Here is a 27,926-nt window from a genome sequence, read left to right as displayed (position 1 = left end):
TAAGTAGGAGATCCATTTAGAGGATACCCATTTTTATTTCCAAAACAGGGACAAAGAGCCTTTTTATCAACCCTGTGACAGACTAATTATGAGTCACCCCAATTGAAACCACTAACAACTATCAAAGGAAGATAATTGCAACATTTTTAATGCGACATCATCAGATTTTTAAATCGGGCATTGAGTGCCTATTACCAGAGTTGTGAAGAAGCAATTCTGCAATGGGACTGAGGCCTTGATTTGATTTCTTCAGCTCCCCAAGCTTGCCCCCGAAGAACAGACAGGCCACCAGGAACCTCCAGGTTGTCCAACTGGCTCTGGCCCCCAGGAAGGGATTTGTGAGCATTTCACACTTCCAGGAATACCACCCAGGCTGGTTGGCTGCAGATGTGAGCTGCCTGTACTTCATTCCTCAGGAAGTCTGGGTGGGAGAGCTCCCGCCTCCCGATGGGCAGGATGCTTGCCTCTTCATATCCCTGCTCACGCTGAGCAGCTTTGGCCGGGCAGTCACGGCCGCTCATTGGCTCCCATTCACTTGCAAGCAGCCTGGTGTGTAAGACAGGGGAGAGATGGAGAGATTGAAAAAGGGAGCAGCTTTCCGAGGCTTTGTGGGGGTGGGGAAAAACTATTTTCCCCTCTATCTATCTTAGGTTCATTGGCTGAAGCCCTTGAATCAAACTGATAAAAGACAGGTTAACAGGGCGCCTGGGTGGCTCAGTCAGTTAAGCGTCTGCCTTCAGCTCAGGTCATGATCCCAGCGTGCTGGGATCAAGCCCCGCATCGGGCTCCCTGATCAGTGGGAGGCCTGCTTCTCCCTCTCCTGTCTGCCGCTCCCCCTGCTTGTGCTTTCTTTCTCTCTCTCTCTTTCAAGTAAAACAAACAAACAAACAAACAGATCAACAACAACAAAAAACAACCCACATCTAATTACCTGCATATGCTCAGGGATTTCACAAAGAAATGAGACTCCCCTAGGCAGCCAGATGATGGAGGGTTATATACCATCTTAGGCTAAACAAAGGAAAAGGGGTTTGGGGCTTCTGGGTTGGGGAAGCAAGTTATGGGAAGGTGACAAGTAAAAATATGGTAATCAAGGGTAGTTTGGTATGGTTTGTCATGCAGACTTTAGTGGGTACCTACTCTATTGATGAGAGTTGTTAAAAGTTCTCCCCCTCCATTTGGCAACTGGTTAAGGATGAGAAGACTCAAAGCAAAACCTTATAGGATTCCAGATACGGATGACTAGACCGGGATGGGCACTGAGCTAGGGACCGATGAGGAAGTCAGGTGGATGCGAAGGGGCTGGGACTGGGGAGGAGGTCACTGAAAATTAAGTTTAGACGTAATGAATTCAAGAAGCTGGCAGGACATCCAGGTTGAATATGTTCCCTGGAAAGGAAAAATGTTAGACGTGATCAGAAGTTAAATTTTGAAATTCATTTCACTTGTGTTGAAGTGAGGGCTGAGGCTTAGAAATGAGTGAGAGAGCCAGATATGCAAATAGAGAATTAAAACTGAAGTATGAAATCCCAGTCAACACTTAGCATTAGGCACCTGGAGGAGGAAGAGAAGCCAGAAGAGGAGTGAGAAATTGCCAGAGATGAGACAGAGAACCAGGACCCCACAGGATTATAGTATTTTAAACATGACTGTGTTTATTTTCTGGTAACAAAATGCCAGAAACTGAATGGCTTCAAACAACAGAAATATATTATTTCACAGTTCTGAGGGCTAGAAGTCCAAAACCCAGGGCTCAGCAGGGCCATGCTCTCTCTGAAGCCTGTAAGAGAGAAGCCTTCCTTGCTTCTTCTTCTTGCTTCTGGTGGTGACCAGCAACCTGCGGTGCTCCTTGCCTTGCATCTGCAGCACACGCATCTCTGCCTCCGTGGTCGTGGGGCATTCTCCCTGTGTGTCTCTGTCTCTTTTCTCCTAAGGACACTGGTCATATTGGATTAGTGCCCAACCTGATGATCTCATTTCAACTTGATTACCTCTGCAAAGACCCTATTTTGAAATAAGGTCCCATTCACAGGTAGTAGGGGTTAGGATTTCACATATCTTTTGGGGGACACAACCTGTAACAATTAGCAATCTCAAAGAAGGAGAAAATAATTGGTATCTTATGCTTTTAAGGAGGCATACAATGACTGAGAGAGGGTCATTCTGAGAGCTGATGAGTTGACATTACAGTACAGTGGGGGTAATGCAAGCCAGCTTTTAAGAGCGGAAGAATAAAGTAAAAGAGGCAACAAGTATGGCCTGCAATTTAGAATGTGGCCGGAGAAAGCAGTGGGGTAGGCCTGGCAGCATGAAGAAGCCTGTCTTCAGTTCTTGGTACCACTACGGGCCCAAACACAGAAGTGCCCTTACCCAGATCCCTTCCACATTGCTCTGTCATTTCCCTGCTTCAGAGTTCGTGCACTCCTGGGGGGCACCCACAAACGTCCTGTTTCCCGTCTGAAGGCCACCCTGACTCATTTTTAGGGCTTAGATAACTAATGTGCCAGTGAATGAATAGCCCTGGGACCCAGCCCCGCCCCCCCCTTCTTGTAAGGCTTTTTGGTGACTCACTGGTCTGGTATTCCCAAAGGAAGACAGAAGATTTTCCTAAGATTATTATATTTTTAAGGTTTAAACATGAGGACTATGTAACTAAGGCTATACGCTTTTATTTATTTTTAAAGATTTTATTTATTTATTTGACAGAGAGAAAGACACAACAAGAGAAGGAACACAACGAGGGAGAGGGGGAGAGGGAGAAGCAGGCTTCCCACTGAGCGAGGAGCCCGATGTGGGGCTCGATCCCAGGACCTGAGCCAAAGGCAGACGCTTAATGACTGAGCCATCCAGGCGCCCCGCTACACGCTTTTAGACAGTAGAATGATTCAGCCCAAAAATTCCTAGAGAGTGTGCAAGGAGAGGGGGATCAGATGTACAAGCCCAAGCAGGAAAGTTTGGGAAGTGTTGAGGACCCAGACCAGGGACATAAAGTAGGACCCAGCCTAAGGACATAGGCAGCAGCAGGATCCAGGCTATGAAGCAAGACCATTGCCCACAAGGTGGGTACAGAGTCTCCCCACAAAGGGCCTCCCTCTAACATGGGAGGATGGATTACAGATTCCGTTCCAGGATCATCTGCCCTGCTTTTCCTCCTCCGGGACCTAATTTGTTATACATCTTCCTTATACTAAAAAAAAAAAAAAAAAAAAAAAAAGGCCCTGCTGATACACTAGCTCCAAAATTGTGTTCATTCTCTCCACGTAACATAAATGTGTGTTAACAAGGAACACATATCTCATATATGCAGAAGACTCAAAAGTGAAGAACTTCAAGTTGGATCAAATCTTGCATACATATAGGCTCTGAAGGGGTCCAGAATAAGCCACCATGGCATAAAAATTATTTTGAGCCAACGACATCTGGGTTCCTGAAATCCCTTATCTGCCTAAAAGCAGAGTTTCCCAAAAGAACTTAACTGTCATAAATCCCCTCCCCAGAGCAGCTCTAATTTTCTCTTCCTAGAGAATAGAAGTTGGCATCACACCCAAAGAGGCATTGCCATGAAACTCTCCTACCACCCAAATATTTTCCTAAGCGCCCATTTATCTTTCAAAAACTTCCTTTGGTTTTATATCAGTGCCCTTTATCCATTCCCCACTAAGAAGGCATTTGTTTTCCCAGAAGTGTCCCTCTGTCTCTCCCCATTCCCTGTTAAAATGATATGTAAGCCCCAAATTCTGACGGCCTCCCTGAGCCGCATTTCTCTGCAAACCCCCATGCATACATATGTAATTAAATCTGTTTATTCCTCTTGCTAATCTCTTTGTCAGATTAATCTGCAGGCCCTCAATGGCTAAACTTAAGAGGGTAGAGGAAAAGTTTTTCTTCCCTGACAGTACTTGGGAAACATTTGCATTCCAGACCGTGATAAAAGAGAATTACTCTTGGCTCAGTTGACTCCAAGGATAGAATTAAGTCAACTTAGGGAAAAACTTGGGAGCTGATACTCAGGGTTGATCAGATTTCCCCTAGAGGGAAAGGACATATTACTACCACTTTTTTCCAAGACTTGTAGATGCCCCCAATCATAAAGCAGCTGTCTGTATGGGAGGATTCACCAGCTGTCTTGGCTAACCAAACAATGGAAGCCCGAATAATGACCCTCAAAGATATCCAGATCCTATTCCCTAGAACCTACAAATGTTACCAAATATGGCAAAAGGTTTTTTTTTTTACAGGTATGATTCAGTTAAGGATCTTAAGGAGATTATCCTGCATTATCTACACTTTTACACAGGCACTGAATGTATATAAGAATCATAAGAGGGAGACACAGGGAGATTTGACTACATAAAAGGAAGAGGGTGAGGTGAGGTTGGCAACAGAGATTGGAGTAATGTAGCCTCAAGCTAAGAAATTCTTGCAGCATCTAGAAGACAGAAGAGGCAAGGAACATATTCTCTACTGGATTCTCCAGAAGTAACTAGCCCTGCCAACACCTGGATTTTAGTCTCATAAGACCCATTTCAGACTTCTGATCTCCAGAACTATAAGACAATATATTTGAGTTGTTCTATTTTATTTACTTACTTACTTACTTACTTACTTACTTACTTACTTACTTACTTTGAGAGATAGAGTGTGAGCAGAGTGGGGGGGGCATGAGGGGCAGAGGAAGAGGGATAGAATTTTAAGCAGACTCTGCTGAGCACAGAGCCTGACACGGGGCTCAATCTCACAACCCTGAGATCATGACCTGAGCCGAAATCAAGAGTTGGACACTTGGACCCCCTCTAACCACTCCTCTTTTCCAGAGTCTGGCCTCTCTTCCCAGCGTGGCCGCTGCCCCCAGCCCACACAGAATAATGGTGACAGCTGAGGTACTGAATATTGATAGAAAACTCTATGAGGGTAAAACAAAAGAAGTCTATGAATTGCCAGATAGTCCAGGAAAAGTGCTCCTGCAGTCCACGGACTAGATTACAGCAGGAAATGCAGCCAGAAAGAATCACTTGGAAGGATAAATAAAATAAACTACCAGTTGTATCTTTCAGTTGTTAAAGGAAGCAGGTCTCAAAACTGCTTTCCCCAGAAAATGTGGGGAGACAGCTTTCATTACACCTAAGTGTGAAATGATTCCAATTGAATGGGTTTGTAGAAGAATAGCAGCTGGTTCTTTTCTCAAAAGAAATCTTGGTGTCAAGGAGGGATATAAGTTCTACCCACCTAAAGTGGAGCTGTTTCTCAAGGATGATGCCAATAATGAGCCACAGTGGTCTGGGGAACAGCTAATTGCTGCAAAATTTTGCTTTGCTGGACTTGTTATAGGCCAGACTGAAGAAGATATCATGAATCATGCTACACAGGCTATTTTTGAAATACTGGAGAAATCCTAGTTGCCCCAGAACTGTATGCTGGTTGACACGAAGATTGAATTTGGTGTTGATGTAACCACCAAAGAAATTGTTCTTGCTGATGTTATTGGTAATGATTCCTGGAGACTCTAGCCGTCTAGAGTCTCCAGGAGATTGAAGCCAACAGAAAGATAAACAGTCACATTGTGACCTCAAGGAAGTAACTCCCAAAGGGCTCCGGTTGGTAAAGAAAAATTTTGAGTGGGTTGCAGAAAGAGTGGAGTTGCTTCTGAAATCAGAAAGTCTGTGCGGAGCTGTAGTATTGATGGACTCAACTTCCGATCTCAGTCACTGTGAAAAAATCAAGAAAGCTTGTAGAAATTTTGGCATGCCATGTGAACTTCGGGTAACATCTGCCCTTAAAGAACCAGAGGAAATTCTGAGGATTAAAGCAGAGTATGAAGGGGGTGGCATTCCTACTGTATTTGTGGCAGTGGCAGGCAGAAGCAATGGTTTGGGACCAGTGATGTCTGGTAACACTGCATACCCAGTTATCAGCTGCCCTCCACTCACTCCAGACTGGGGAGCTCAGGATGTGTGGTCTTCTCTTCAACTACCCAGTGGTCTTGGCTGTTCAACCATATTTTCTCCAGAAGGATCAGCTCAGTTTGCTGCTCAGATATTTGGATTAAACAACCATTTGGTATGGGCTAAACTGTGAGCAAGTATATTGAACACATGGATTTCCTTGAAGCAGGCTGACAAGAAAATCCGAGAGGGCAATTTATAAAACATTGCTTTTTTGTTTGTTTAGAAAAAATATACATTTCTTGTTTAGTTTCAGAAAAAAATCAAGAGGAAAAGTTTTAAAGTCAGTCAAAGAAAACAATAAAATTTACTAGTGAATAAAAAAAAGGGAGAGAGAGAGAGAGAGTTGGATGCTTAACTGACTAAGTCATCCAAGCACCCCTATTTGTGTTGTTTTAAGTCTCCAAGTTTGTGGTAATTTTTATTTTTTTTTAAAGATTTTATTTATTTATTTGAGAGAGAGAGAATGAGAGATAGAGAGCACGAGAGGGAAGAGGGTCAAAGGGAGAAACAGACTCCCTGCTGAGCAGGGAGCCCGATGCGGGACTCGATCCCGGGACTCCAGGATCATGACCTGAGCCGAAGGCAGTCGCTTAACCAACTGAGCCACCCAGGCGCCCCGTTTGTGGTAATTTTTATAGCAGCAATAAGAAACTAATGCACAAATTAGCCTCATATTCGGAGGCCCACAATGTCATCCTAAATGCAACTCAGGCTCTCCCTATATGTGATCACTGTCTAAGTTAATCCTGTCTGTTAAATGCCCCAAATCTCCAGTTCTCCCACTCTTGTTCTGGTGGAGTCTTTTCTCTCTCCTTATCTCTTTCTGGTGCCACCCTACTTATCCTTCTTCCCTTCCAATGCAAAATGAAAGAAAATCTGTGTCCCAGTTAGTCGAGAATGGAGATAGCAAATAGGGACAAGAAAGGGACAGAGTGAGTTGCCTTCAGGATGAATCCAGAGGGGGTGTTATTAGTAATTAAGGGCTGGCTGGTAAATGTTCTGGCACATTAGTAAAACTTTGGCAGGTTCACTACATCAGCTAATATATTAAATACTGTGTTTTATAATGTGCATAAAGAGGAGAACCATTTAGACCTTGCCAGGATCTCTTCTGAGAAAGCTGTGAGTTCTCAGATGTTTGGAAAAGGATTCTTCCAAATTTCTAGGCAAAACAAATTAAAGAAGAAAACAGAGCTGCTCAGCTACTTGACCTTTTTCTCTATTCACACCTTCTGATTGTACAGGTTTGTGTAGAGGAGTCAGGAGTTAACATCTTAGATCAGTCCCTGGCCCATATTAGCACTGATTAAATGTTACATATTATTATTAAAATTATTTTCTCTAATGATTCTGAATTAGCTAAATAATTACTCCCTCCTTTCCAAAAGATCCTTCAGGAATGTTAGAAAATCAAAAAGAGACGCACAAAGGTCAAACTGGACTTTGCTTCTCTTTGGGAATTGCCTCCTGCTTCAAGAACAACTTTTTATATACGCATCTTGCATTAAAATGGGATTTTCTTTCCTTCTCTTGCCTGTGTGAGAACAAATAAATCTGTTGTCCTGTCAGAAATACTTAAATTGACCTCAGCCATGGATCACTCCTGACTCTTCCAAGTGATCTGCCTCGCCCACAGGCAAATCCATAGGACTTATTCCAACAAATATGATAGAAATCTGGATTTGCCCAAAAATCCTAGAGGGAAAGCTTAAGGAGAAATATTCTATGCTTGGTTGCATCCGGGATCAAGACTTATTGGGATATGTGAAAACCCAAGTAGTCTGGCCCCACACTTTGAACTTGACCTCTCGCCTAATGACGCTTTCCCATTTCTGGGCAGTGCACCCCCACTTCCTCCTTGTCCACATTATTTTAGGATCTTCCCTCTCTCTACACAGTCCCTTCCACTTCCCTGACTTTCCCACCTCCAACTCCACAGTAGGCCTCTCTCTGCCTTACCCATTCTCTTCTGAATGAAAAGAGTCTTGGAAAAAGGCAAAGTAAGTAGAGCTACAAACTTGGGATTCATTTTTGAAAACTGTACATACATTCATATGTATTAAATCAAGGCAGAGAATAGAGTCACAACAGATCACAAGAATGGTCTTCAAAGTAAATTGTAGCCTGTTGTATGGCTCAAATTTACTTATAAACTACACAGAAATAAATTAACTTGTGTTATCCATCCCTCCATTCTTCTGTGCTTGGGGAATCTCATATCCAGCAAATGTATAAAGTGGAATTTTAACATACACAGACCCTTCCGTGTTATTAAAGAACCTAAAATTTGGGAAGGAAAGATGGCAGAGGAGTAGGGGACCCTATTTCAACTGGTCCCTGGAATTGAGCTGGATATCTACCAGACCACTGTAAGCACCCACGAAACTAGCCTGAGATGTAAGAAGATCTGGATCTCTACGAACAGAATATCGCCAACTGGTGGGTGCCAAGGTACGAAGCAGGGACCCGTGATTCCGCGGGCAGATATTGCAGGATAAATGGCACTGGGAGGGTGCCTGGCCGTGGGGATTCTACACCGCCGGTGAGTGACAGCCTCGCGCGCTGGGGACGGGGCACAGACTCAGGGACCGGGCACAGACTCGCAGACCGGTAGCGGCGGGGAAAGGACTTTAGGGCAGCCCCCAGGGCGGAAACCCGGAGCGGCGGGGTGTGGGGGTGGGGGCGGCTGGTGGTTTTAGAAGCACAAAGGGCAGAGACGTGCTCCAAACTGGAGGCAGGACTGGGGGCGCAGCAGAGGGGCGCACAACCCAGGCCGCTGCAGTTTATAGCAGCACGGACAGAAACGGAGATGGTGTGGCCTGGAGAGCTCAATGAGGAACAGACTGCGGTCTCTCTGCTCTGAGGCAGAGGATTGGAACCGGTCTCTTCTGCTCTGACTCATGAAAGAGACGCGGAAAGCCACCAGGGAAAGCTGCCAGAGAACAAAAGCCCCAAAAAACTGGTTCCCACTGAGCCCATCCCCCGCCACAGGGGGGCAGGGCAACTCGGCCCAAACAGGGTTGCCTGAGTAACAGCGCGGCAGGCCCCTCCCCCAGAAGACAGGCTGGGAAAACGAGAGGCCAGCAACCCCAAGGTCCCAAGAAAACAGGTGCATCTTGCTTGGGTTCTGGTCAATAATTTGGACTCTGTACATTCCCTCAACCACCCATCAACAGAATGACTAGGAGGAGGAGCCCCCAAAATAGAAAAGACTCATAGATCATGACTTATGCGGCAGATTTACAAATGGATGCAGATATAACCAAGATGTCGGAGATGGAATTCAGGCTAGCAATTGTGAAGACAATGGCTAGAATGGAGAAATCAACTAATGGCAACACAGAGTCTCTAAGGGCAGAAATGAAAGCTGAGTTGGCAGAACTTAAAAATGCTATCAGTGAGATCCAATCCAATCTAGATCATCTAACAGCTAGCGTAAGTGAGGCAGAAGAATGAATAAGCGACCTGGAAGACAATATAATAGATAAAAAGGGAAGAGAGGAGGCCAGGGAAAAACAACTCAGAATCCATGAAAACAGAATCAGAGAAATAAGTGACACCATGAAGCGTTCCAATGTCAGAATGATTGGAATCCCGGAGGGAGTGGAGAGAGAGAGAGGACTAGAAGATGTATTTGAGCAAATCGTAGATGAGAACTTCCCTAATCTGGGGAATGAAACGAACATTCATGTCCTAGAGGCAGAGAGGACCCCTCCCAAGATCAAGGAAAACAGGCCAACACCCCAGCATGTAATAGTAAAACTTGCAAATCTTAGAACCAAGGAAACCATCTTAAGGGCAGTTAGGGGGAAGAGATTCCTTAGGTACAGAGAGAGGAACATCAGAATAACATCAGACCTATCCACAGAGACCTGGCAAGCCAGAAAGGCCTGACAAGACATATTCAGGGTACTAAATGAGAAGAACATGCAGCCAAGAATACTTTATCTGGTAAGGCTTTTGTTTAGAATATACGGAGAGATGCAGAGCTTCCACGACCAGCAGAAACTGAAAGAATATGTGACCACTGAGCCGGCCCTGCAAGAAATATTAAGGAGGGTTCTATAAAAGGAGAACGACCCCAAGAATGATATACAACAGAAATTTACAGGGACAATCTATAAAAACCAGGTCCTCACAGGCAACATGATGACAATTAATTCATATCTTTCAATAATCACTCTCAATGTGAATGGCCTAAATGCTCCCATAAAATGGCACAGGGTTGCAGGTTGGATAAAAAGATAGGACCTATCCATATGCTGCCTACAAGAGACTCATTTTGAACCTAAAGATACATCCAGACTGAAAGTGAAGGGATGGAGATCCATCTTCCATGCCAGCGGACCTCCAAAGAAAGCTGGGGTAGCAATTCTTGTATCAGACAAATTAGATTTTAAACTAAAGTCTGTAATTAGAGACACAGAAGGACACTATATCATTCTTAAAGGTCTACCCAACAAGAAGATCTAACAATTGTAAATATCTATGCTCCCAACATGGGAGCAGCCATCTACATAAGCCAACTGTTAACCAAACTAAAGAGTCATATTGATAACAATACGTTAATTGTAGGAGACCTCAATACTCCACTCTCAGCAATGGACAGATAATCTAAGCAGAAAATCAACAAGGAAACAAGAGCTTTGAATGATATATTGGACCAGATGGACCTCATAGATATTTACAGAACATTCCACCCTAAAACAACAGAATACTCACTCTTCTCGAGTGCACATGGAACTTTCTCCAGAAGAGACCACATACTGGGTCACAAATCAGGTCTCAACCGATACCAAAAGACTGAGATTATTCCCTGCATATTCTCAGACCACAATGCTTTAAAACTGGAACTCAATCACAAGAAAAAATTGGGCAGAAATTCAAACACTTGGAAGCTAAAGACCACTCTGCTCAAGAATGTTTGGGTCAACCCGGAAATCAAAGAAGAACTTAAACAATTCATAGAAATCAATGAAAACGAAAACACATCGGTCCAAAACCTATGGGATACTGCAAAGGTGGTCCTAAGGGGGAAATACATAGCCATCCCGGCCTCACTCAAAAAAATAGAAAAATCCCGAATTCACCAACTAACTCTACACCTTAAAGAACTAGAGAAAAAGCAACAAACGATGCCTAAGCCATGCATTAGAAGAGAAATAATTAAAATTAAAGCAGAGATCAATGAATTAGGAACCAGAAACACAGTAGATCAGATCAATGAAACTAAAAGTTGGTTCTCTGAAAGAATTAATAAGATCAATAAACCACTGGCCAGACTTATCCAAAAGAAAAGAGAAAGGACCCAAATTAATAAAATTATGAGTGAAAGGGGAGAGATCACGACCAACACCAAGGAAATAGAAATAATTATTAGAAGTTATTATCAACAACTATATGCCAATAAACTGAGCAATCTGGATGAAATGGAGGCCTTCCTGGAAACCTGTAAGCTGCCAAGACTGAAACAGGAAGAAATTGACAACCTGAAATAGGCCAATAAATAACCAGTAACAAGATTGAAGCAGTGATCAAAAACCTCCCCAAAAACAAGAGTCCAGGGCCTGATGGATTCCCTGGGGAATTCTACCAAACATTCAAAGAAAAAATAATACCTATTCTCCTGAAGCTGTTTCAAAAAATAGAAACAGAAGGAAAACTTCCAGACTCATTCTATGAGGCCAGCATTACCTTAATCCCCAAACCAGGCAAAGACCCCATCAAAAAGGAGAATTTCAGACCAATATCCCTGATGAATATGGATTCCAAAATCCTTAACAAAATCCTAGCCAATAGGATCCAAAAATACATTAAAAGGCTCATCCACCATGACCAAGTGGGATTTATCCCCGGGATGCAAGGGTGGTTCAACATTCACAAATCAATCAATGTGATACAACACATTAATAAGAGGAGGGAGAAGAACCATATGGTCTTCTCAATTGATGCAGAAAAAGCATTTGACAAAATACAGCATCCTTTCCTGATTAAAACTCTTCAGAGTATAGGGATAGAGGGAACATTCCTCAAGTTCTTAAAATCCATCTATGAGAAACCCACAGTGAATATCATCCTCAATGGGGAAAAGCTGAGAGCCTTTCCCTTAAGATCAGGAACACGTCAAGGATGCCCACTCTCGCCACTACTGTTCAACATAGTACTAGAAGTCTTAGCAAAAGCAATCAGACAACAAAAATAAATTAAAGGTATTCAAATTGGCAAAGAAGAAGTCAAACTCTCTCTTTTCGCAGACGACATGATACTTTATGTGGAAAACCCAAAAGACTCCACCCCCCAAATTACTAGAACTCATACAGCAATTCAGTAATGTGGCGGGATACAAAATCAATGCACAGAAATCAGTTGCTTTCTTATACACTAACAACGCAACTGTAGAAAGAGAAATTAGAGAAACGATTCCATTTACAATAGCACCAAAAACCGTACGATACCTCGGAATAAACCTAACCAAAGAGGTAAAGGATCTATACTCTAGGAACTACTGAACACTCATGAAAGAAATTGAAGAAGACACAAAAAGATGGAAAAATATTCCATGCTCATGGACCGGAAGAATAAACATTGTTAAAATGTCTATGCTACCCAGAGCAATCTATACCTTCAATGCCATCCTGATCAAAATTCCAATGACATTTTTCAAAGTGCTGGAACAAACCATCCTAAAATTTGTATGGAATCAGAAAAGACCCCGAATCGCCAAGGAAATGTTGAAAAAGAAAAACAAAGCTGGGGGCATCACGTTGCCCAATTTCAAGCTATATTACAAAGCTGTGATCACCAAGACAGCATGGTACTGGCACAAAAACAGACATATAGACCAATGGAACAGAATAGAGAACCCAGATATGAACCCTCAATTCTATGGTCAAATAATCTTTGACAAAGCAGGAAAAAACATACAATGGAAAAAAGTCTCTTCAATAAATGGTGCTGGGAAAATTGGACAGCCACATGCAGAAGAATGAAACTCGACCATTCTCTAACACCATACACAAAGATAAACTCAAAGTGGATGAAAGACCTCAATGTGAGACAGGACTCCATCAAAATCCTAGAGGAGAACATAGGCAGTAACCTCTTTGACATCGGCCACAGCAACTTCTTTCAAGATACATCTCCAAAAGCTAGTGAAACAAAAGCAACATGAACTTTTGGGACTTCATCAAGATAAAAAGCTTCTGCACAGCAAAGGAAACAGTCAACAAAACAAAGAGGCAATCCACAGAATGGGAGAAGATATTTGCAAATGACACTACAGATAAAGGGCTGGTATCCAAGATCTATAAAGAACTTCTTAAACTCAACACCCAAAAAACAAATAATCAAGTCAAAAAGTGGGCAGAAGATATGAAAAGACACTTCTCTGAAGAAGACATACAAATGGCTAACAGACACATGAAAAAATGTTCATCATCATTAGCCATCAGGGAAATTCAAATCAAAACCACATGGAGATACCACCTTACACCAGTTAGAATGGCAAAAATGGACAGGGAAAGAAACAACAAATGTTGCAGAGGTTGTGGAGAAAGGGGAACCCTCTTACACTATTGGTGGGAATGCAAGTTGGTACAGCCAGTTTGGAAAACGGTGTGGAGGTGCCTCAAAAATTTAAAAATAGAGCTACCCTATGACCCAGCAATTGCACTACTGGGTATTTACCCCAGAGACACAGATGTAGGGAAAAGAAGGGCCATATGGACCCCAATGTTCATAGCAGCAACGTCTGCAATAGCCAAACTGTGGAAAGAGCCGAGATGCCCTTCAACAGATGAATGGATAAAGAAGATGTGGTCCATATATACAACGGAATATTACTCAGCCATCAGAAAGGATGAATAGCCAGCTTTTACATCAACATGGATGGGACTGGAGGAGATTACGCTAAGTGAGATAAGTCAAGCAGAGAAAGTCAATTATCACATGGTTTTACTTATTTGTGGAACATAAGGAAGAGCATGGAGGACATTAGGAGAAGGAAGGGAAAAATGAAGGGGGGAGATCAGAGGGAGAGGTGAACCATGAGAGACTGTGGACTCTGAGAAACAAACAGGGTTTTAAAGGGGAGGGGGGAGGGGGGATGGGTTAGCCTGGTGATGGGTATTAAGGAGGGCACGTTCTGCGTGGAGCACTGGGTGTTATATGAAAACAATGGAGCGTGGATCACCACATCAAAAACTAATGATGTATTGTATGGTGACTAACATAACATAATAAAATTAAAAAAAAAAAAGAACCTAAAATTTATATACAAAGGTGATATTCTCAACGGTCAGCTCTTTCATAGCCTTATTCAACCTCAGCCTCCTTTTCCTCTGAGGCTGTGATAGAGGCTGGCTACTCCAGCCTGGAAATGTAAGGTCAGCTCATGATTTATCTTGGCAATTATCACTATACTTCCAGAGCACACCTGGTGGGAGCAATTACTTGTATTTCCAGAAACCATATTTGTCTGAGAAATCTTCACATCTCTTTTCTCTCCTAAAAACAATTAAAATAAATTCTAAATGGAGAAGTGACCACTATATATTTCAGTCTACATCACACACCTTATGTTGCTATGTACTTCACTCAAGCATGACTCCCACACTGCTGTTTCCAGTTTTGTGGAAAGCACAGCTATTCACTGGCCATAACTTTAATGAAGGAAAAATGATTCTGGATAGAAGATATAGAAACAAACTAATCATTGATCTGGCCATTTCACTACTTCAAGACAGGGCTATTTTTAAAACTTACTCTATAACTTGCTAATGCCGACTATTCGCAGTACTCCATACTCACCAAAATGTTAGAAGTCTACCAGTTTGAACTAACTCTCCCTGCCCCAGTATCTAAGTCTTTTTGCCAAATATATTACTTACCTATTAATAATGGCATAAGCTGAGTAAGCTTTCCTTAAGACTAATTTAAATAAATCAGAAGATAAATGAACTATGTCCTTGGATTTTATGCCACTTTGGAAAATAGCCATGTACAAACCTTCAGGAACACAGTTAAAAATAAGAATGAGTACACTTTCCCCAAAAGGCCTCATGGTTGTCCTTGACAATTGTCTCAAAAGATTAAGAGCACACATCTAATCCCAAGACTCTCCTGTCTTCAATAATTCAGCTCAGTAAACCTTTATCAATCATTTACCATGTACAAATGACCACGCTTGTCATTTTAGTGGGCATAAAGATAAATAAGACATGGTACCTGCCCAAAAAGAACTTATTCATTTCTCATCCATTAAGATATTGACACCGTTTTACTAGCCAATTTTATTTTCTGTTCCCAACAAGACTTGAATTAGACAAAATCAAAGCATGTCCTGCCCTTTGCGGCATGAGCTAAATCTACAGTCAAAACACTAATGTTAAAATAAAGGAGGAAGAAAATATTAACAATTTTCTTTCCAGGAAGTCAGTTTGTATTGTTTAGAATCTCTTTTCTCAGAGCAGTTTTTTTTTCCCCAAAAAATTCTTAGGTGAGTTCTCAACTATTTGTTCTCATTATAATTTTGCTTCTGGTTTACTCTAAGACCCACAGGTAAAATCTTATGCTTTATTACATGAGAGCACGGGAATCTAGCTTCCTCATAAGGAAAACAGAAAACTAGTGAGAAAAAGCTGTTGAAAGAATGAACCCCATCACGTCCTGTGAAACTTGAAGAGTTCCCCTTAAGATGAAATTTTGAACACAGACAAAATGCTGAAGAGTTAATGGTCAGAGACAGCCAATTTTCATGAGCTCTAAGGAGATCTGGTGTTTAAATTTGAATCAGAAGTGTGAAATAAAGAAAATGCTGCCCGTGTTAGGAGGGCTGAGGTTGGAACAAACAGCAACCTTTTCTTTGATACCCTGGAGTCCTTTGCCTGGCTCAGCCAACAGGTCAGCTTAAGGCACTGTCATGACAAAATGCTCTAATTTGAGTCTGGATTTGCTTAAAGGCTACATAAAACCTAGTAGAGTTGTTGAGGTGTAGGGGAGGAAAACAATTTTCTTTCTATCTTTCTTAGTTCTTGGCTGGGGCCCCTATAACTAACACGAGAAAAACTGTATAATGTATAATTCGTGTATATATAGGCGATGCCCAGAGAAAAGTGAGTATCTCTAAGAAGTGGCTTAGAATTTCAGCTTAAATACCATGGTCCGCTAAAGACAAAAGAAGTATGGTGGAGAGGAAGGTCAGTTATGGGGAGGTTAGGAGGTAAAGCATAACAAAAAGGTAAGGTTTGTTATTCACATTTAAATCAATGCTTTCTCTATTGACAAAAAAAGAAAAAAAGATTCTCTTGTATTTCAGAGCCATTCTTCTCTTCCTGATACAGTGATACAGAGAGGGAGACACCCCTAAAAATGTAGACTTCCTTTATAAATGTAAATTTCCCTTACAAAAGGGTAACTGCTACTGTGTTTTAAGTTAATTACCTAATAACCTTTATTCAGGAAGTAAAAGTAACCGAAACAGTGGTTCATAAGGTACATCACACAAGGCCTGTGTGCAAGGACGCTGCCCCAATTCCACACTCACTCCCCCTCAGGCGCCCTATTAAGACGTCATTCTGGATAGCCACAAAATGGTGGTAACATATCCAAAATAATACATTAGTGTCAATGCATTAAAACATTTAGGGGACTCGGTGGAGAAGACAAAGGGCAGAGAAGACAGCAATGTTGAAATGATCAAACTTCTAACAGCTAGCATCCTTCCAATTTTATATTAGGCTCTTTGATTTGGACACTCTTTTTCAATGTAAAAACAGTGCACATGAACCCTCTTCTGCTTTCTGCTCAGCTTCTCCCAATGTGCCATTCAACCCTATGCAATATTTCATAAAATAAATTATTTTAAGTATTTTTCAACAATGAGAACAGTAAAGAAAAGAGCCATGAAAGTAAGAACATCAATCGCTATAGTTGCATGTATGATCCATGATTCTTGATCAATAGGAATACATCCATAAATATTCAGAACTGGAAGTGACCTTGAAATTTTTATTGCAACCATTTCATTTTATCAGCTTCAAATACCAAAGCTCTGAGAGATTAAATTGCCCTCACTCATGTCTCCAGTATGCAGTAGAAACTGCAATAAAGATCAATTAACTAAAATGAAACCACTTTCCTAACATATATGCTACAACCTGTTTACAGCGAGAACAGCACCGCTAATATCACAGAGAACGTTGCACCATTATTCTTCTCTTCCTTGCTGCAGCCCCCTCTTAGTGCTCTGAAGGAGGAAGAGGTCATCAACAGAAACAGAAAAGGAATGACAGACATCATCTTCCTTCTCTCATCTCTCTCCAAGTATCACAGAGATAGTGGGAACTAAGTAAAAATATTATGCCTGTCAGGAACTGGGGGGGGTGTCTCCTTGTGTGAGTGCCCTGCGTTGGGTATGCAGCTGACACCACAGAACAGGACAGGAGGGGAGACCAGGCACCGGGAGCACACAGTGGCCCAGCAGCCCCTGTGCTACGCAGTCCCCAGGGGGACCAGGCATGATGGCTCCTGGAGGTAAGCAATGGGGGACAAATTTGTGCTTTCATGGGAAATGATGCATTGTCTAGACTCTAGAGGACTCGTCTGGATTATATGATTCCAAGGGAGCTATTTTACAACTGTGAATTTTATATGACGGATAGCGATGCAAAATAATGCTTTGCTATAAACATGCAAATTCAGTCCCATCCCTAGAAGTTTCATTGACTTCCCTTCTAATGTAAAAGCTAGGTTAGGGTGCTTCGGCACATTCATTTTTAACATTCTTGTACTCCATAGATTGGTACTTTTTTTTGACTTTTCCATTGAACTGGTTGTAACATCTCACCCGTTTCAGTCAAATAAAATCTTCAGCATGTGTTCATTTTCATATCTGTATGAGAATTGTGATTTTTATCCTTTTTAAAAAATATTCTTTAAGAATCCAGATGAAGAACCTACCTGGGTCCTTCCCTGTGATCCAGCCACAAGCACCCACAATTTGATAGAAGGGAAGCCATAACAGAACTATAGCTCACAACTGCTCATGGTACACTAGCATAACAATAGACACTTCACCCGAGAGGCTCAGGCTTTTTTCCTTTCTTCCCCCTGTGTTCCTTAGAGGTGAAAATCTATTACCACGGGGGAGGGTGTTTTAATTCACATCTAAGTGACTAGACCTCAAGCTGAGTTTGCATCCTCAATTCACCGGAACCTGGATTCATTTGCAAGTAAATAAAATTTAACTTTCCTTTCTGAACAGTCCTTAATGTCCGTGACAACAAAGAGCTCTGGCAAAATTTTCATAACTAAAGGGTAAGCTTTGGCTTTAAATGCTAAGTAAGCTCTTTAAAAAATAAAAATAAAAACCCTGGCCCCCTTCCTATAGTATGTAACTTCCCAACCTCTTCCCCCTGCCTGCTCCCTTATTGGAAGGCACAGTATTCTTTATATCCTTCACTAAAACGAATGTATTTGGTACCTAAACAGACCAAAGCTTATCAGGAATCTGTCTGTTGGAGGTAACTGGGGGCTCTTGGGTCTTTTGCTGAAACTCAGCCACTCAGAAGAGATGACACAGTAGATAAGAGAATGAACCAGGATGTAAAAATTAGTGGTTCCAAATTCATCCTTGGTTTTGCTACTATACCCTCAACTGAGGACAGCGGTTTCCAGAGGGAAGTGTGGGAAGCAATGAGTCAAACTGTTACTTATCTTTATTTTTAACTTAAGAATGATTTTGATTGTGTTTTGTTTTGCAAATATTTGTGTATATTTTGCAGTATAATATAGCAGTATTATAGTATATGTACATAATTTATAAGTGAATGAATAAATAAATATGTCAGGGGCGTATGCTCAAAAAATGTGTAAGGATGACCAGTCAAAACCATTTAGAGCCTCTTCTTTAGTGATACCAGTGAACGTTAACTAAGGCCTGTGTTCCCTAACAGCAGGGATGGTAGAGGGATTCTCTCACCATTTTGTGTTTCCAGGAAACACAAAGGACCACCAAGGTAAGAGCCACCTCTGTCTTTCTTCAGTGATTCAAGGGCTATAAATTAATGGTTAGGACCAACTAGAAAGAATTATAAAAATTAGAATAAGCAAAGGCAGGTTCTGAGATGCTCTGGGCTGATGGACCCTTAAAATTGAGTTGTTTTGGATTGAATTGTTTCCCCTAAAATCCATACATTAACACCCTAATCTCCACTCTGCTTTGTATTTGGAGATAGGGACTTTAGGGAAGTAATTAAGGTTAAATGAGATCTTAAGGGTGGGGCCCTAATCCTATAGGGCTGCTGTCCCTATAAGAAGAGATATCAGCTATCTCTCTTCCCACCCCCCCACCCCCCACAACATACAGGCACAGAGGAAAAGACCCTGTGAAGACAATGAAAAAGGTAGCCATCTGCAAGCCAGGAAGAGCATTTTCACCAGAAATCAACCCTGAAAGCACCTCGATCTTAGACTTCAAGCCTCCAGAACTGTGAGACAATATATTACAGTTGTTTAAGCCATCACACCCCGCCCCCCCCATGTATGGTATCTTATTATGGCAGCCTGAGCAGACTAAGATACTTGTCCACTTAACCTCCATTGATCAAAAATAACTGTTACAGGATAACCTTCCCAGGTCCCCTTCCTCCTTGGGAGGTTTATAGGATCGCTGAATAAACTTTGCTTTACTATCGCTCAAAAACCAAAACAAAACCCAAACAACTTACAGTGGAACTTACGGTCACAGTGGAAGACAGTAGGGTCTCTAGGAGAATGCGGAGCAATGGTTTTCCATAAAAGAAATCCCCTGTGAGAAGCCAGGTATAGGAAAGGGGGAAACATCTTTTCCTTCTGCCCATCTTAGCTGTATTGACCAGGGGTCCTGCAAATCAGACTGACAAAAGAAAAGCAGAAGTTCATCAACATGTGCATCATGCATACACTTGGAAGTACCCAGACGTGAGTAAATCAAAGGGGTGGCTAGAATGTGGGCTTATATAGCATCTTAACAAAAGAATAATACGTTTTTAAAGAAGTGACAAAGAAGGACTGTGAGTTTCTAGTGTGGCAGAAAGTGTGGAAAGGCAAATACCTGGGGAAACCAATGGAAGATCAGGGCTGGTTAGTCAAGTTTGCTGTGAGGATTCTTCTGGTGCCCTTTCCCACCTGATGAAGGTCTAAGGTTGTCTCTGGTGATTATCTTTTGTCCTTTCTGGCAAAGAGGGGAGGGAGGACACCTTTATAACCTTATGTCCTGCTTTTAGGCAAATAGGGGGAGGATGGAGAACTTTTCTTATATCTACTTCTTCTCAATTGCCTTCAGCTCAAAACAATCCTCCTGTCAAAGACGCATATTTTCAGCAGGGAGTCTGTTTCTCCCTCTGACCCTCTTCCCTCTCGTGCTTTCTATCTCTCATTCTCTCTCTCTCTCTCTCTCAAATAAATAAATAAAATCTTTTAAAAAAAAAGTGGCATATTTTGTGGTGGAATAGTCCACTACCCTCCATAGGGAAATCTTTCCGTCTCCAAAAAAACATACGAAAATTAATTTCAACCTCCCACCCTCAAGCCCACAGTGCAAAAACACTTGTGACCTTTCTTTCAGTAATTATAAAGCCACTCCATCCTGAATGATTTCTAACATCAAATTAGAAAGTAGGAGTCCTGAAAGTCAAAAGAGCAATCATTTTTTAAACTCTAGGAAGATACAAAGGAAGGGTAGGTGCAAGTGCACGTTTCTTTAAAAAATAACCAAGCTGACAGGTACCTGGCTGGCTCGGCTGATGGAATACGCTGCTCTTGATCTCAGGGCTGTGAGTTCAAGCCCCACATTGGGTGTGGAGATTACTTAAAGATAAAATCTTAAAAAAAATTATCTAGGCTGAGTACACCTAGACCGTCTTTCAACTTCTTTCTGCCATTTGGAGTCTACCTGTGCCTTTCCTGCAGCTACTCCATATTTCTCTGTAGCCTCCATGGCTTCTCTACTCCCAACACTCTCTGCATGTTCCTTTCTTGCTTGGAATTTCTTGATGCCTCAAAATCTTTACAGTGGGATTTAATACCATCTCCAACCACCTTGGCTCACTCTCCGAACTCAAATACCACCCCATCGAGCCTTCCCTGACCTTCCTCTCGATTCCTATAGCATACACCTGTACTAATTCTTAGTCCATTTGGGCTTCTATAACAAAATACCGCAGACTGGGCAGCTTATAAACAACAGAAGTTTACTTCTCACAGTTCTAGAGGCCGGGAAGTCTAAAGTCAGGGTGCCAGTGTAGTTATGCTCTTGTGAGAGCCCTCTTCCTGGTTCATAGCCAACACCTTGCTGTGTCCTCACACGGCGAAAGGGGTGAGTGATCTCTCAGGAGCCTCTTTTATAAGGGCACTCATCCCATTCATGAGGTTCCACCCTTATGACCTAAGCACCACCAAAGGCCCCACCTTCTGGTACCATCATCTTTGGGGTTTGGATTTCAACATATGAATTTTGAGGAGGCACAAAACCTTTTCATTGGCCTAGTGATTCCAGATAGAATCACTGCAAATTGGGGAGGACGTATCTCCAAATGGCCCGGAGAAGCATACTTAGGGAAACAACTGTATGGCCCTCAGTGAGGACAAGCACTGGGTTTCTGGATGACCAGATCTGTGAGGAGGTAGGTGTGTGGGAGAAAGAGGTTGACCCTCAGACACAGTCCATCCCTCAACCTAGTGTCTCTCATCTAGTGATTTCACTTTCAAGGATGGTTTGATGTCCATTTTAATAGCTCTCAGACCATTAGTTTGGGCCAATTTCTTGTAGCCCTTCTTGATCCGAACGTTCATAATGTCTCGCCCTTTGGATTAGGTTCTGTAGAGAGATGTTCTACCACTAGTATAAAATATCAGGCTAGAGGCAAGGGCCCATATCGTCGAAGTAGCTGCAGCTCTGAAGATGGTAGTACAGCAGCTAAAATTTAAAATGAGAACCAGACACCTCACCCAGGACCTCTCATGGAGAGAGCACATCCAAGTCACATGACCATGCTGGGCCTCAATCTTCTTATCCTGAAGAAGGGCACATTCTCTCTTAGCCTAGAAAGAATTTTATAGGCTTAGGTTTGCAAAGCCAATTTGAAAGCGCTATTAATTTCCCCCTGCCCACCCTGGTATCCAGGTATATGTTAAAGCTTGCCTATGGTTTTCAGTCTCAGGAGCCTGGCTTTTCAGAGCCCCTGTTAACTGGACTGAAAATATTACCTTGTAGGACCTATGACATTAATGTTGAATTTTGAGCTTCTGAAATGGAAGTTGATAAACTGGGGTGTGGAAAAATTACTTAAGATCTTCTCAAGAATTTCTACTCCCAGTTTGCAAGAATCCTGAAGGAGAGAACCTCCGCCTGGTTTATTCTGTCTCCCTTCAACCCCCTCCCTGGAGACAGATTGCAAACTAGCCTTTGCCAGAGCCAGGGTACCACATAATGTTGCTGCTGCAATGGCCATGACCTTAATTACTGTTGCCTATTATTCAAAAACACTAATTGAGTCGTGGTCCCATTGCAAATGTGACTTAACTTGCTGTTTTACTGCTTGCTCAGCCACTGCAAATAAAAAATAATGGCAGTTGTAATTAACTCAGAACCAGCCATATACCCTGCCCCTCCGCCCGTGACGGGTAAAAGTTCAATTAAAAAGTAAAGTTATTAACAGAGTAAGGTTTGGTCACACATCTGTCATACAGAGTGTGACAGGACACAAAAATTACCCCATGCCACTAGCGAGGAAATCCCTAGAGACCTGTGGTAACTTTACTTAGGGGCCTTCAAGATAAATAGCTCTCTCTATCAAGCAATTAAAATTACCTCATATATAGGGTCATATGATTAGTCACTTTCCCAAAAAAGTCTAAATAGAGGTGTTTATTTTACATGAATGATATAGCAGTAAACTAAACTAAAAGAAAAAAAAGGGATCATGAAGCAAGGCTAAGAAGAACCTTATAGAAATGTCTGCAAACTCCCCAAAAGGTTAGTTATTAGAAACCTTCAAAAAAATATGTGACAGGGGCACCTGGGTGGCTCAGTCGTTAAGCGTCTGCCTTCGGCTCAGGTCATGATCCCAGGGTCCTGGGATGGAGCCCCGCGTCGGGCTCCCTGCTCCGCGGGAAGCCTGCTTCTCCGTCTCCCACTCCCCCTGCTTGTGTTCCCTCTCTTACTGTCTCTCTCTCTCTCTCTCTGTCAAATAAATAAATAAATAAAATTGTAAAAAAAAAAACGATATGTGACACAGTGAGCTATTGCTCACATCCACAAGGATGGCTGTCACGAGAAAGAAGGACAATAACAAATGTTGATGAGGATGTGGAGAAATTAGAAAACCTCATGCACCACCAGTGAGAATGTGCAGTGGAACGGCCACTTGGAAAACAGTTTGGTGGGTCCAAAAAAGTGAAATGAGAAGTGTTCAAATGACCTTGCATCTCCACTTCCAGATATATACTCAAGATTAAATATGTCCACGCAAAAACTTGTACACAAATGCTCACAGTGGCACTATTGATAATAGCCAAAAAGTAAAAGCCACACAAATGTCCATTGATCGATGGATGGATGAACAAGATATGGTCCATCCATACAACGGACTGTTATTTAGCCAAAGAAAGGAACGAAGCACTGACCCATGCTACAACATGGATGAGTCTTGAAAATATGCTAAGTGAAAGAAGCCAGTCACAAAAGGTCACATATCAAGGATGCCTGGGTGGCTTACTCGGTTAAGCGTCTGCCTTCAGCTCAGGTCATGATCCTGGGGTCCTGGGATCGAGCCCCACATCGGGCTCCCTGCTCGGCGGGAAGCCTGCTTCTTCCTCTCCTGCTTCCCCTGCTTGTGTTCCCTCTCTGTCTCTCTCTGTCAAATAAATAAATAAAATCTTAAAACAAAACGAAACAAAAGGTCACATATCACATGATTCCATGTAGCTGAAAAGACCAGAATAGGTAAATCTGTAGAGACAGAAAGTAGAATAGTGGTTGCCAGGGCTGAGAGATGGGGCTGTAGTAGAGGGAAAACCTTTTTCATTGGCTGGGTCCACAGATCATACCCATAAAAGACAGATTAACCAGAAAAAAAATTAATTACGTATGTATACACAAGAGTTTCACCAAGAAATGAGATGCAAGGCAGCAGTCAGATTAGGTTTATATAGCATCTTAGGCTAAACAAAGGAAAAGGGGTTTAGGCTTCTGGAAAGGTAGGGGGAGAACAAGTTATGAGAAGGGGAGGAAATATATGGTAAATGAGGCTTGTCTTGTTAGGCACATGGAGTCTCTCAGGTGGTAAGGGTTGTCTTTGAGAGTAGGTCTGGAAGCACCTTTACAAAAGAGGAAATTTATACTTTATTTTTAGGCAGTTAGGAGTTGGCAGTATAGAACTTTTTTTGCTGGGTCTCAATTGTCTTTAGCACAAAATAATCTTTGTGCCAAAGGGCATGGTCATTACTCGGCCTCTTCTGTCAATCCAGTGGCCTCTTACCACATCCACTTTAGGCTAGACGGCTACTGCCTTCAGGAAGCAGGGGACGCTAGCAAAGCAAATAATTGAGACAAAGACGCAACTCAGAATGAAAACAGAAGAATCAATATAGGCACGGTCCTTTATGTTCTTGCCTAGGTATATATATTTTATTGGGATTGCAAACTTTAACCTGCAAGTAGGGAGATGTACACCTTCCTTCCGGTCACAAGTAATCTGGCCTCCCACAAATTTCATGATTCAAAAAATTTTAGCTACATGTCCAAACTGGTTTAAAACTAAATCCAGTCTGATAATATACACGAGGCTTTAGGAAGCATCCAGTATCATTTGGATAAAGGTGTTCAGCTCTCAGATAGCTTCAGTTTCCTCCAGTTGATCCGCTGTAGACAACTGGATGTTTAGGGGAAATGTGAAGGCTCTGCCAGCATTCTGTGACTCATGTAGATGATGATCTGCTCTTTTCTGGCTTGAGCACTGCTCTGGCGGTACTTTCAGGCTTACCAACGCCCAAATTCACTCAACGCTCGCAGCTGTAGACCTCTGGCCTTTCCTACAGCCAGTTTGCAATCCCCGCGGCCCCTGCTCCAGAGTCCCAGTCTCAGCGCTTGATGTCCTACCTGTGTGTGTGGCCCCGGGGAATGTCCACTGCTCTCAGCTCAGCATCTGAAGCCGGGATCCTGGGCAACCTAAGGTAGTTCCATCCAGAGCCTCCCTCCCTAGCGTAACCGACAGGACTGCCATTCAGGGTGAGCTGGGCAGGTCTGAGAATTGATCCAGAGAGATTTTCAGGGCGCTAATGAGCGTCTTGTTTTGACAGAGCGCTTCCTCTGCCTTTGGCTTTTTTCTCTCCTTACTTGAGCCAAAGCGAAATGAGGCAAAAATCTGGGCATATGCAACCCATTTTGGGTCTCCTACCTCCCTCTGCAGATCTCTTCTCTACATACCCTGGGGCCGGAAGAATCAGGCTTTGCCCCCTTCTATGAATCTCAGTTCTCACTATCATATCATGTGTGCCCTCCTTAGCAGAAGGAGCTCTGCACGGAGTTATCAGGATTGGGCTATGTGAAAGAGGAGAGGGGAGTGCAGGTGGTATGAGTTGGAAAAATATTTTCATTCTCATTTGCATGTCAGGGGCTGAATGCTATCTCATCTTTCCTGTGTTCACACTCTAATGTGCTGAATCTCCCTGTCCCATACACTCCCCCTCCCTTGAGCCAAGGCAAGTTGATACTTGGGGCTAACTAAGACAAAGCCTGGCATTCAGAAAGGCAAAAGAGAAATGCACATTAATACTTTTCAAAACCTTCCCCTTTGCCATATATGTACACACCATTTGATGGGAGTGTTCAGTAAAGAATATTAAGGAATCCTGGAATCGTTCTGAATACTCAAGTACTCAAAAAATGATACCATAATGTATCATTTTTCTAGATCAACAAATGCATTTTATTGGGCTAACAGCAGATGCCCTTGTACTACGATGAAATGTCGATGCATATAAACAGGAGACATGTAACGTAAGCGTCCATAAGAATGCTCTGGAACCAGACAGCCTGGATTCAAATCCCGACTGCCACTTCCTTTTGCCAAGTTGCCAATCCTATGCTTTTGTTTCCTCACTTATAAGATAGGGGTAATAATTTATTTATTTATTTTTAAAGATTTTATTTATTTCAGAGAGAGAGAGAGAGAGAGCATGCTCAAGCATGAGCCGGGGGGGGGGGGGCAAGGGGCAGAGGGAGAAGCAGACCAGGACCCTGGGATCATGACCCGAGTGAAAGGCAGACGCTTATCCGACCGAGCCACCCAGGCGCCCCAAAGGGGTAATAATTGAGAAGGTGTTTGTGACAAATATAGAAAATACACCTATAAAGGACTAGAACAGTTTCTAGCACATAGTAAAAAATGTAATAAATATTGTTATACGTGCATATATAATTATGATATGCATATAATTGTGATATGAATCTGACTCCCATATCTCCCAACAAATATGGGCCGAGTGCTGTGCTAAGCATTAAAGTTCCATGTCGAACAAGGCAGATATAGTCCTGCCCTGTGTGTGTACCAGAGCTCACGACAAGGACCCACACAAGCTCGTTGTAGCTACACAAGATCTAGGTGTGTTCTCTCAGGGAATTCTTCAGTTAGCTCTAGTTGTATGGCTTCCTGGAGGCCGGTCGGACCACACCACCCGAAATGTCGCCCCAGTGGGCATGTATGTTCTTTGCCAACACTATGCAGTCAACAGCCTTTCAGCTCAGTTCACAGCTCCGTGCATGCCAGGGTCTTTGGTTCTCCCCAGGTGTGTGGACAACCCTGGGACTGAGTTCTTCCACCGATGAAACACAAGGGGGCAGTAGCGGCACTTGGGTTGTAAGGTGGCGCGACTCTTAAAATCGAGCCCTGAAAAGAAAGGGAAATAAAGATGATGCAACGCAAGGTAGGAAGGGGGGGGAGGAAAGAGGAAGGAAGGAGGGAAGGAGAGAGAGGAAGGAAGGAAGGAGAGAGAGGAAGGAAGGGAGGAAGGGAGGAAGGGAGGAAGGGAGGAAGGGAGGGAGGGAAGTGCAGTGTAAGAGCTGAAGACAAACTGTAATGTTTTGGCTCCGGGCCTCGCTCCCTTCTGGACACGAGGCAAAGCGTGGGATTAATGCACCCACGTGCACAACGGGGAAGACGTCTGCTGTGGAGGGAGGAGTGAAAGGCCAGCAGACCAGCGGCGCTGGAGCCCCGCCAGGAGGGCCTGCCCCTAGGGAAGGCTTGCCCACTCTCGGGCCACTTAGCCACCTGCCCCCCGCACCCCCTCAGCAGCTTTAGCGCCCGGTTCGTTCCCCCCACTGGCAGCTGCCATCAGCCACTCCAGCCTGAGAGCTTTCCTTCTCCTCAGAGCCAGCTGCAGAGTGAGCCCGGTGTCCCAGCCACCACACCCTACGCAGCCCCAGCACACCCGCCCACAATCCATTTTCTTTCTAAGAGCTCTACTACCAGGAAACAGATAAGAGGTAACAAAAATAAGCAGAGAGCGAATTACCAAGATAAAGGCAATCTTTTATAGCCCCCGGAGTAGAACCTCTAGCTCTTATTTTCTTTTCAAAACTAGATTTTTCCAGAGAGAGCTAAGGTGGCCAAATGTCCAGGTTTGTCCACGTTGGCCTAGGACAGAGGGGAGTCCGGAGATGGGAAACCACCCCCCCACCCCCGCTGAGACTGGAAGGATCTTGCACAAACCAGGAAGAGTCGGCAGCCTCCAGGGGAACTCTTACCTGCCCCTCCTCTCCTTCTGACAGATTCCAGACTCAAAATTGCACAGTCACCCAGTCAGGGGCTGAACAAAAAGGTGGGTGTTCCGGCTTCTCCAGGCACCTATTGTCTCAAGTGGGCAGTTGACATTACTCAAGACCATTAGAAAGGAATAACTCAGTAGGTGATTCTGTCTCCTGGGACCCCTTCTGGTTCTGTG

General features: G+C 43.0%; 1 long non-coding RNA gene and 1 pseudogene across 1 annotated transcript; one reads left to right on the top strand and one right to left on the bottom strand.

The window, feature by feature from the left end:
- LOC141373712 (uncharacterized) lies at positions 1-27,926 on the bottom strand. Its single transcript, XR_012379988.1, has 5 exons — positions 27,730-27,926; positions 21,933-22,025; positions 20,038-20,157; positions 19,685-19,839; positions 1-546 (listed from the first exon to the last, which is right to left on the bottom strand). It is a non-coding gene; the product is annotated as an uncharacterized lncRNA (long non-coding RNA).
- Positions 4,849-6,144, top strand: LOC112835294 (bifunctional phosphoribosylaminoimidazole carboxylase/phosphoribosylaminoimidazole succinocarboxamide synthetase pseudogene; annotated as a pseudogene).

This window comes from Callorhinus ursinus, unplaced genomic scaffold (assembly GCF_003265705.2).
Source record: "Callorhinus ursinus isolate GAN/ISIS: 27379988/994484 unplaced genomic scaffold, GSC_fseal_2.0 scaffold11, whole genome shotgun sequence".
NCBI classification, from domain to species: Eukaryota; Metazoa; Chordata; class Mammalia; order Carnivora; family Otariidae; genus Callorhinus; species Callorhinus ursinus.
The sequence above is the reverse complement of the archived record's forward strand: the minus strand, read 5'-3'. Positions and strand labels throughout refer to the sequence as shown.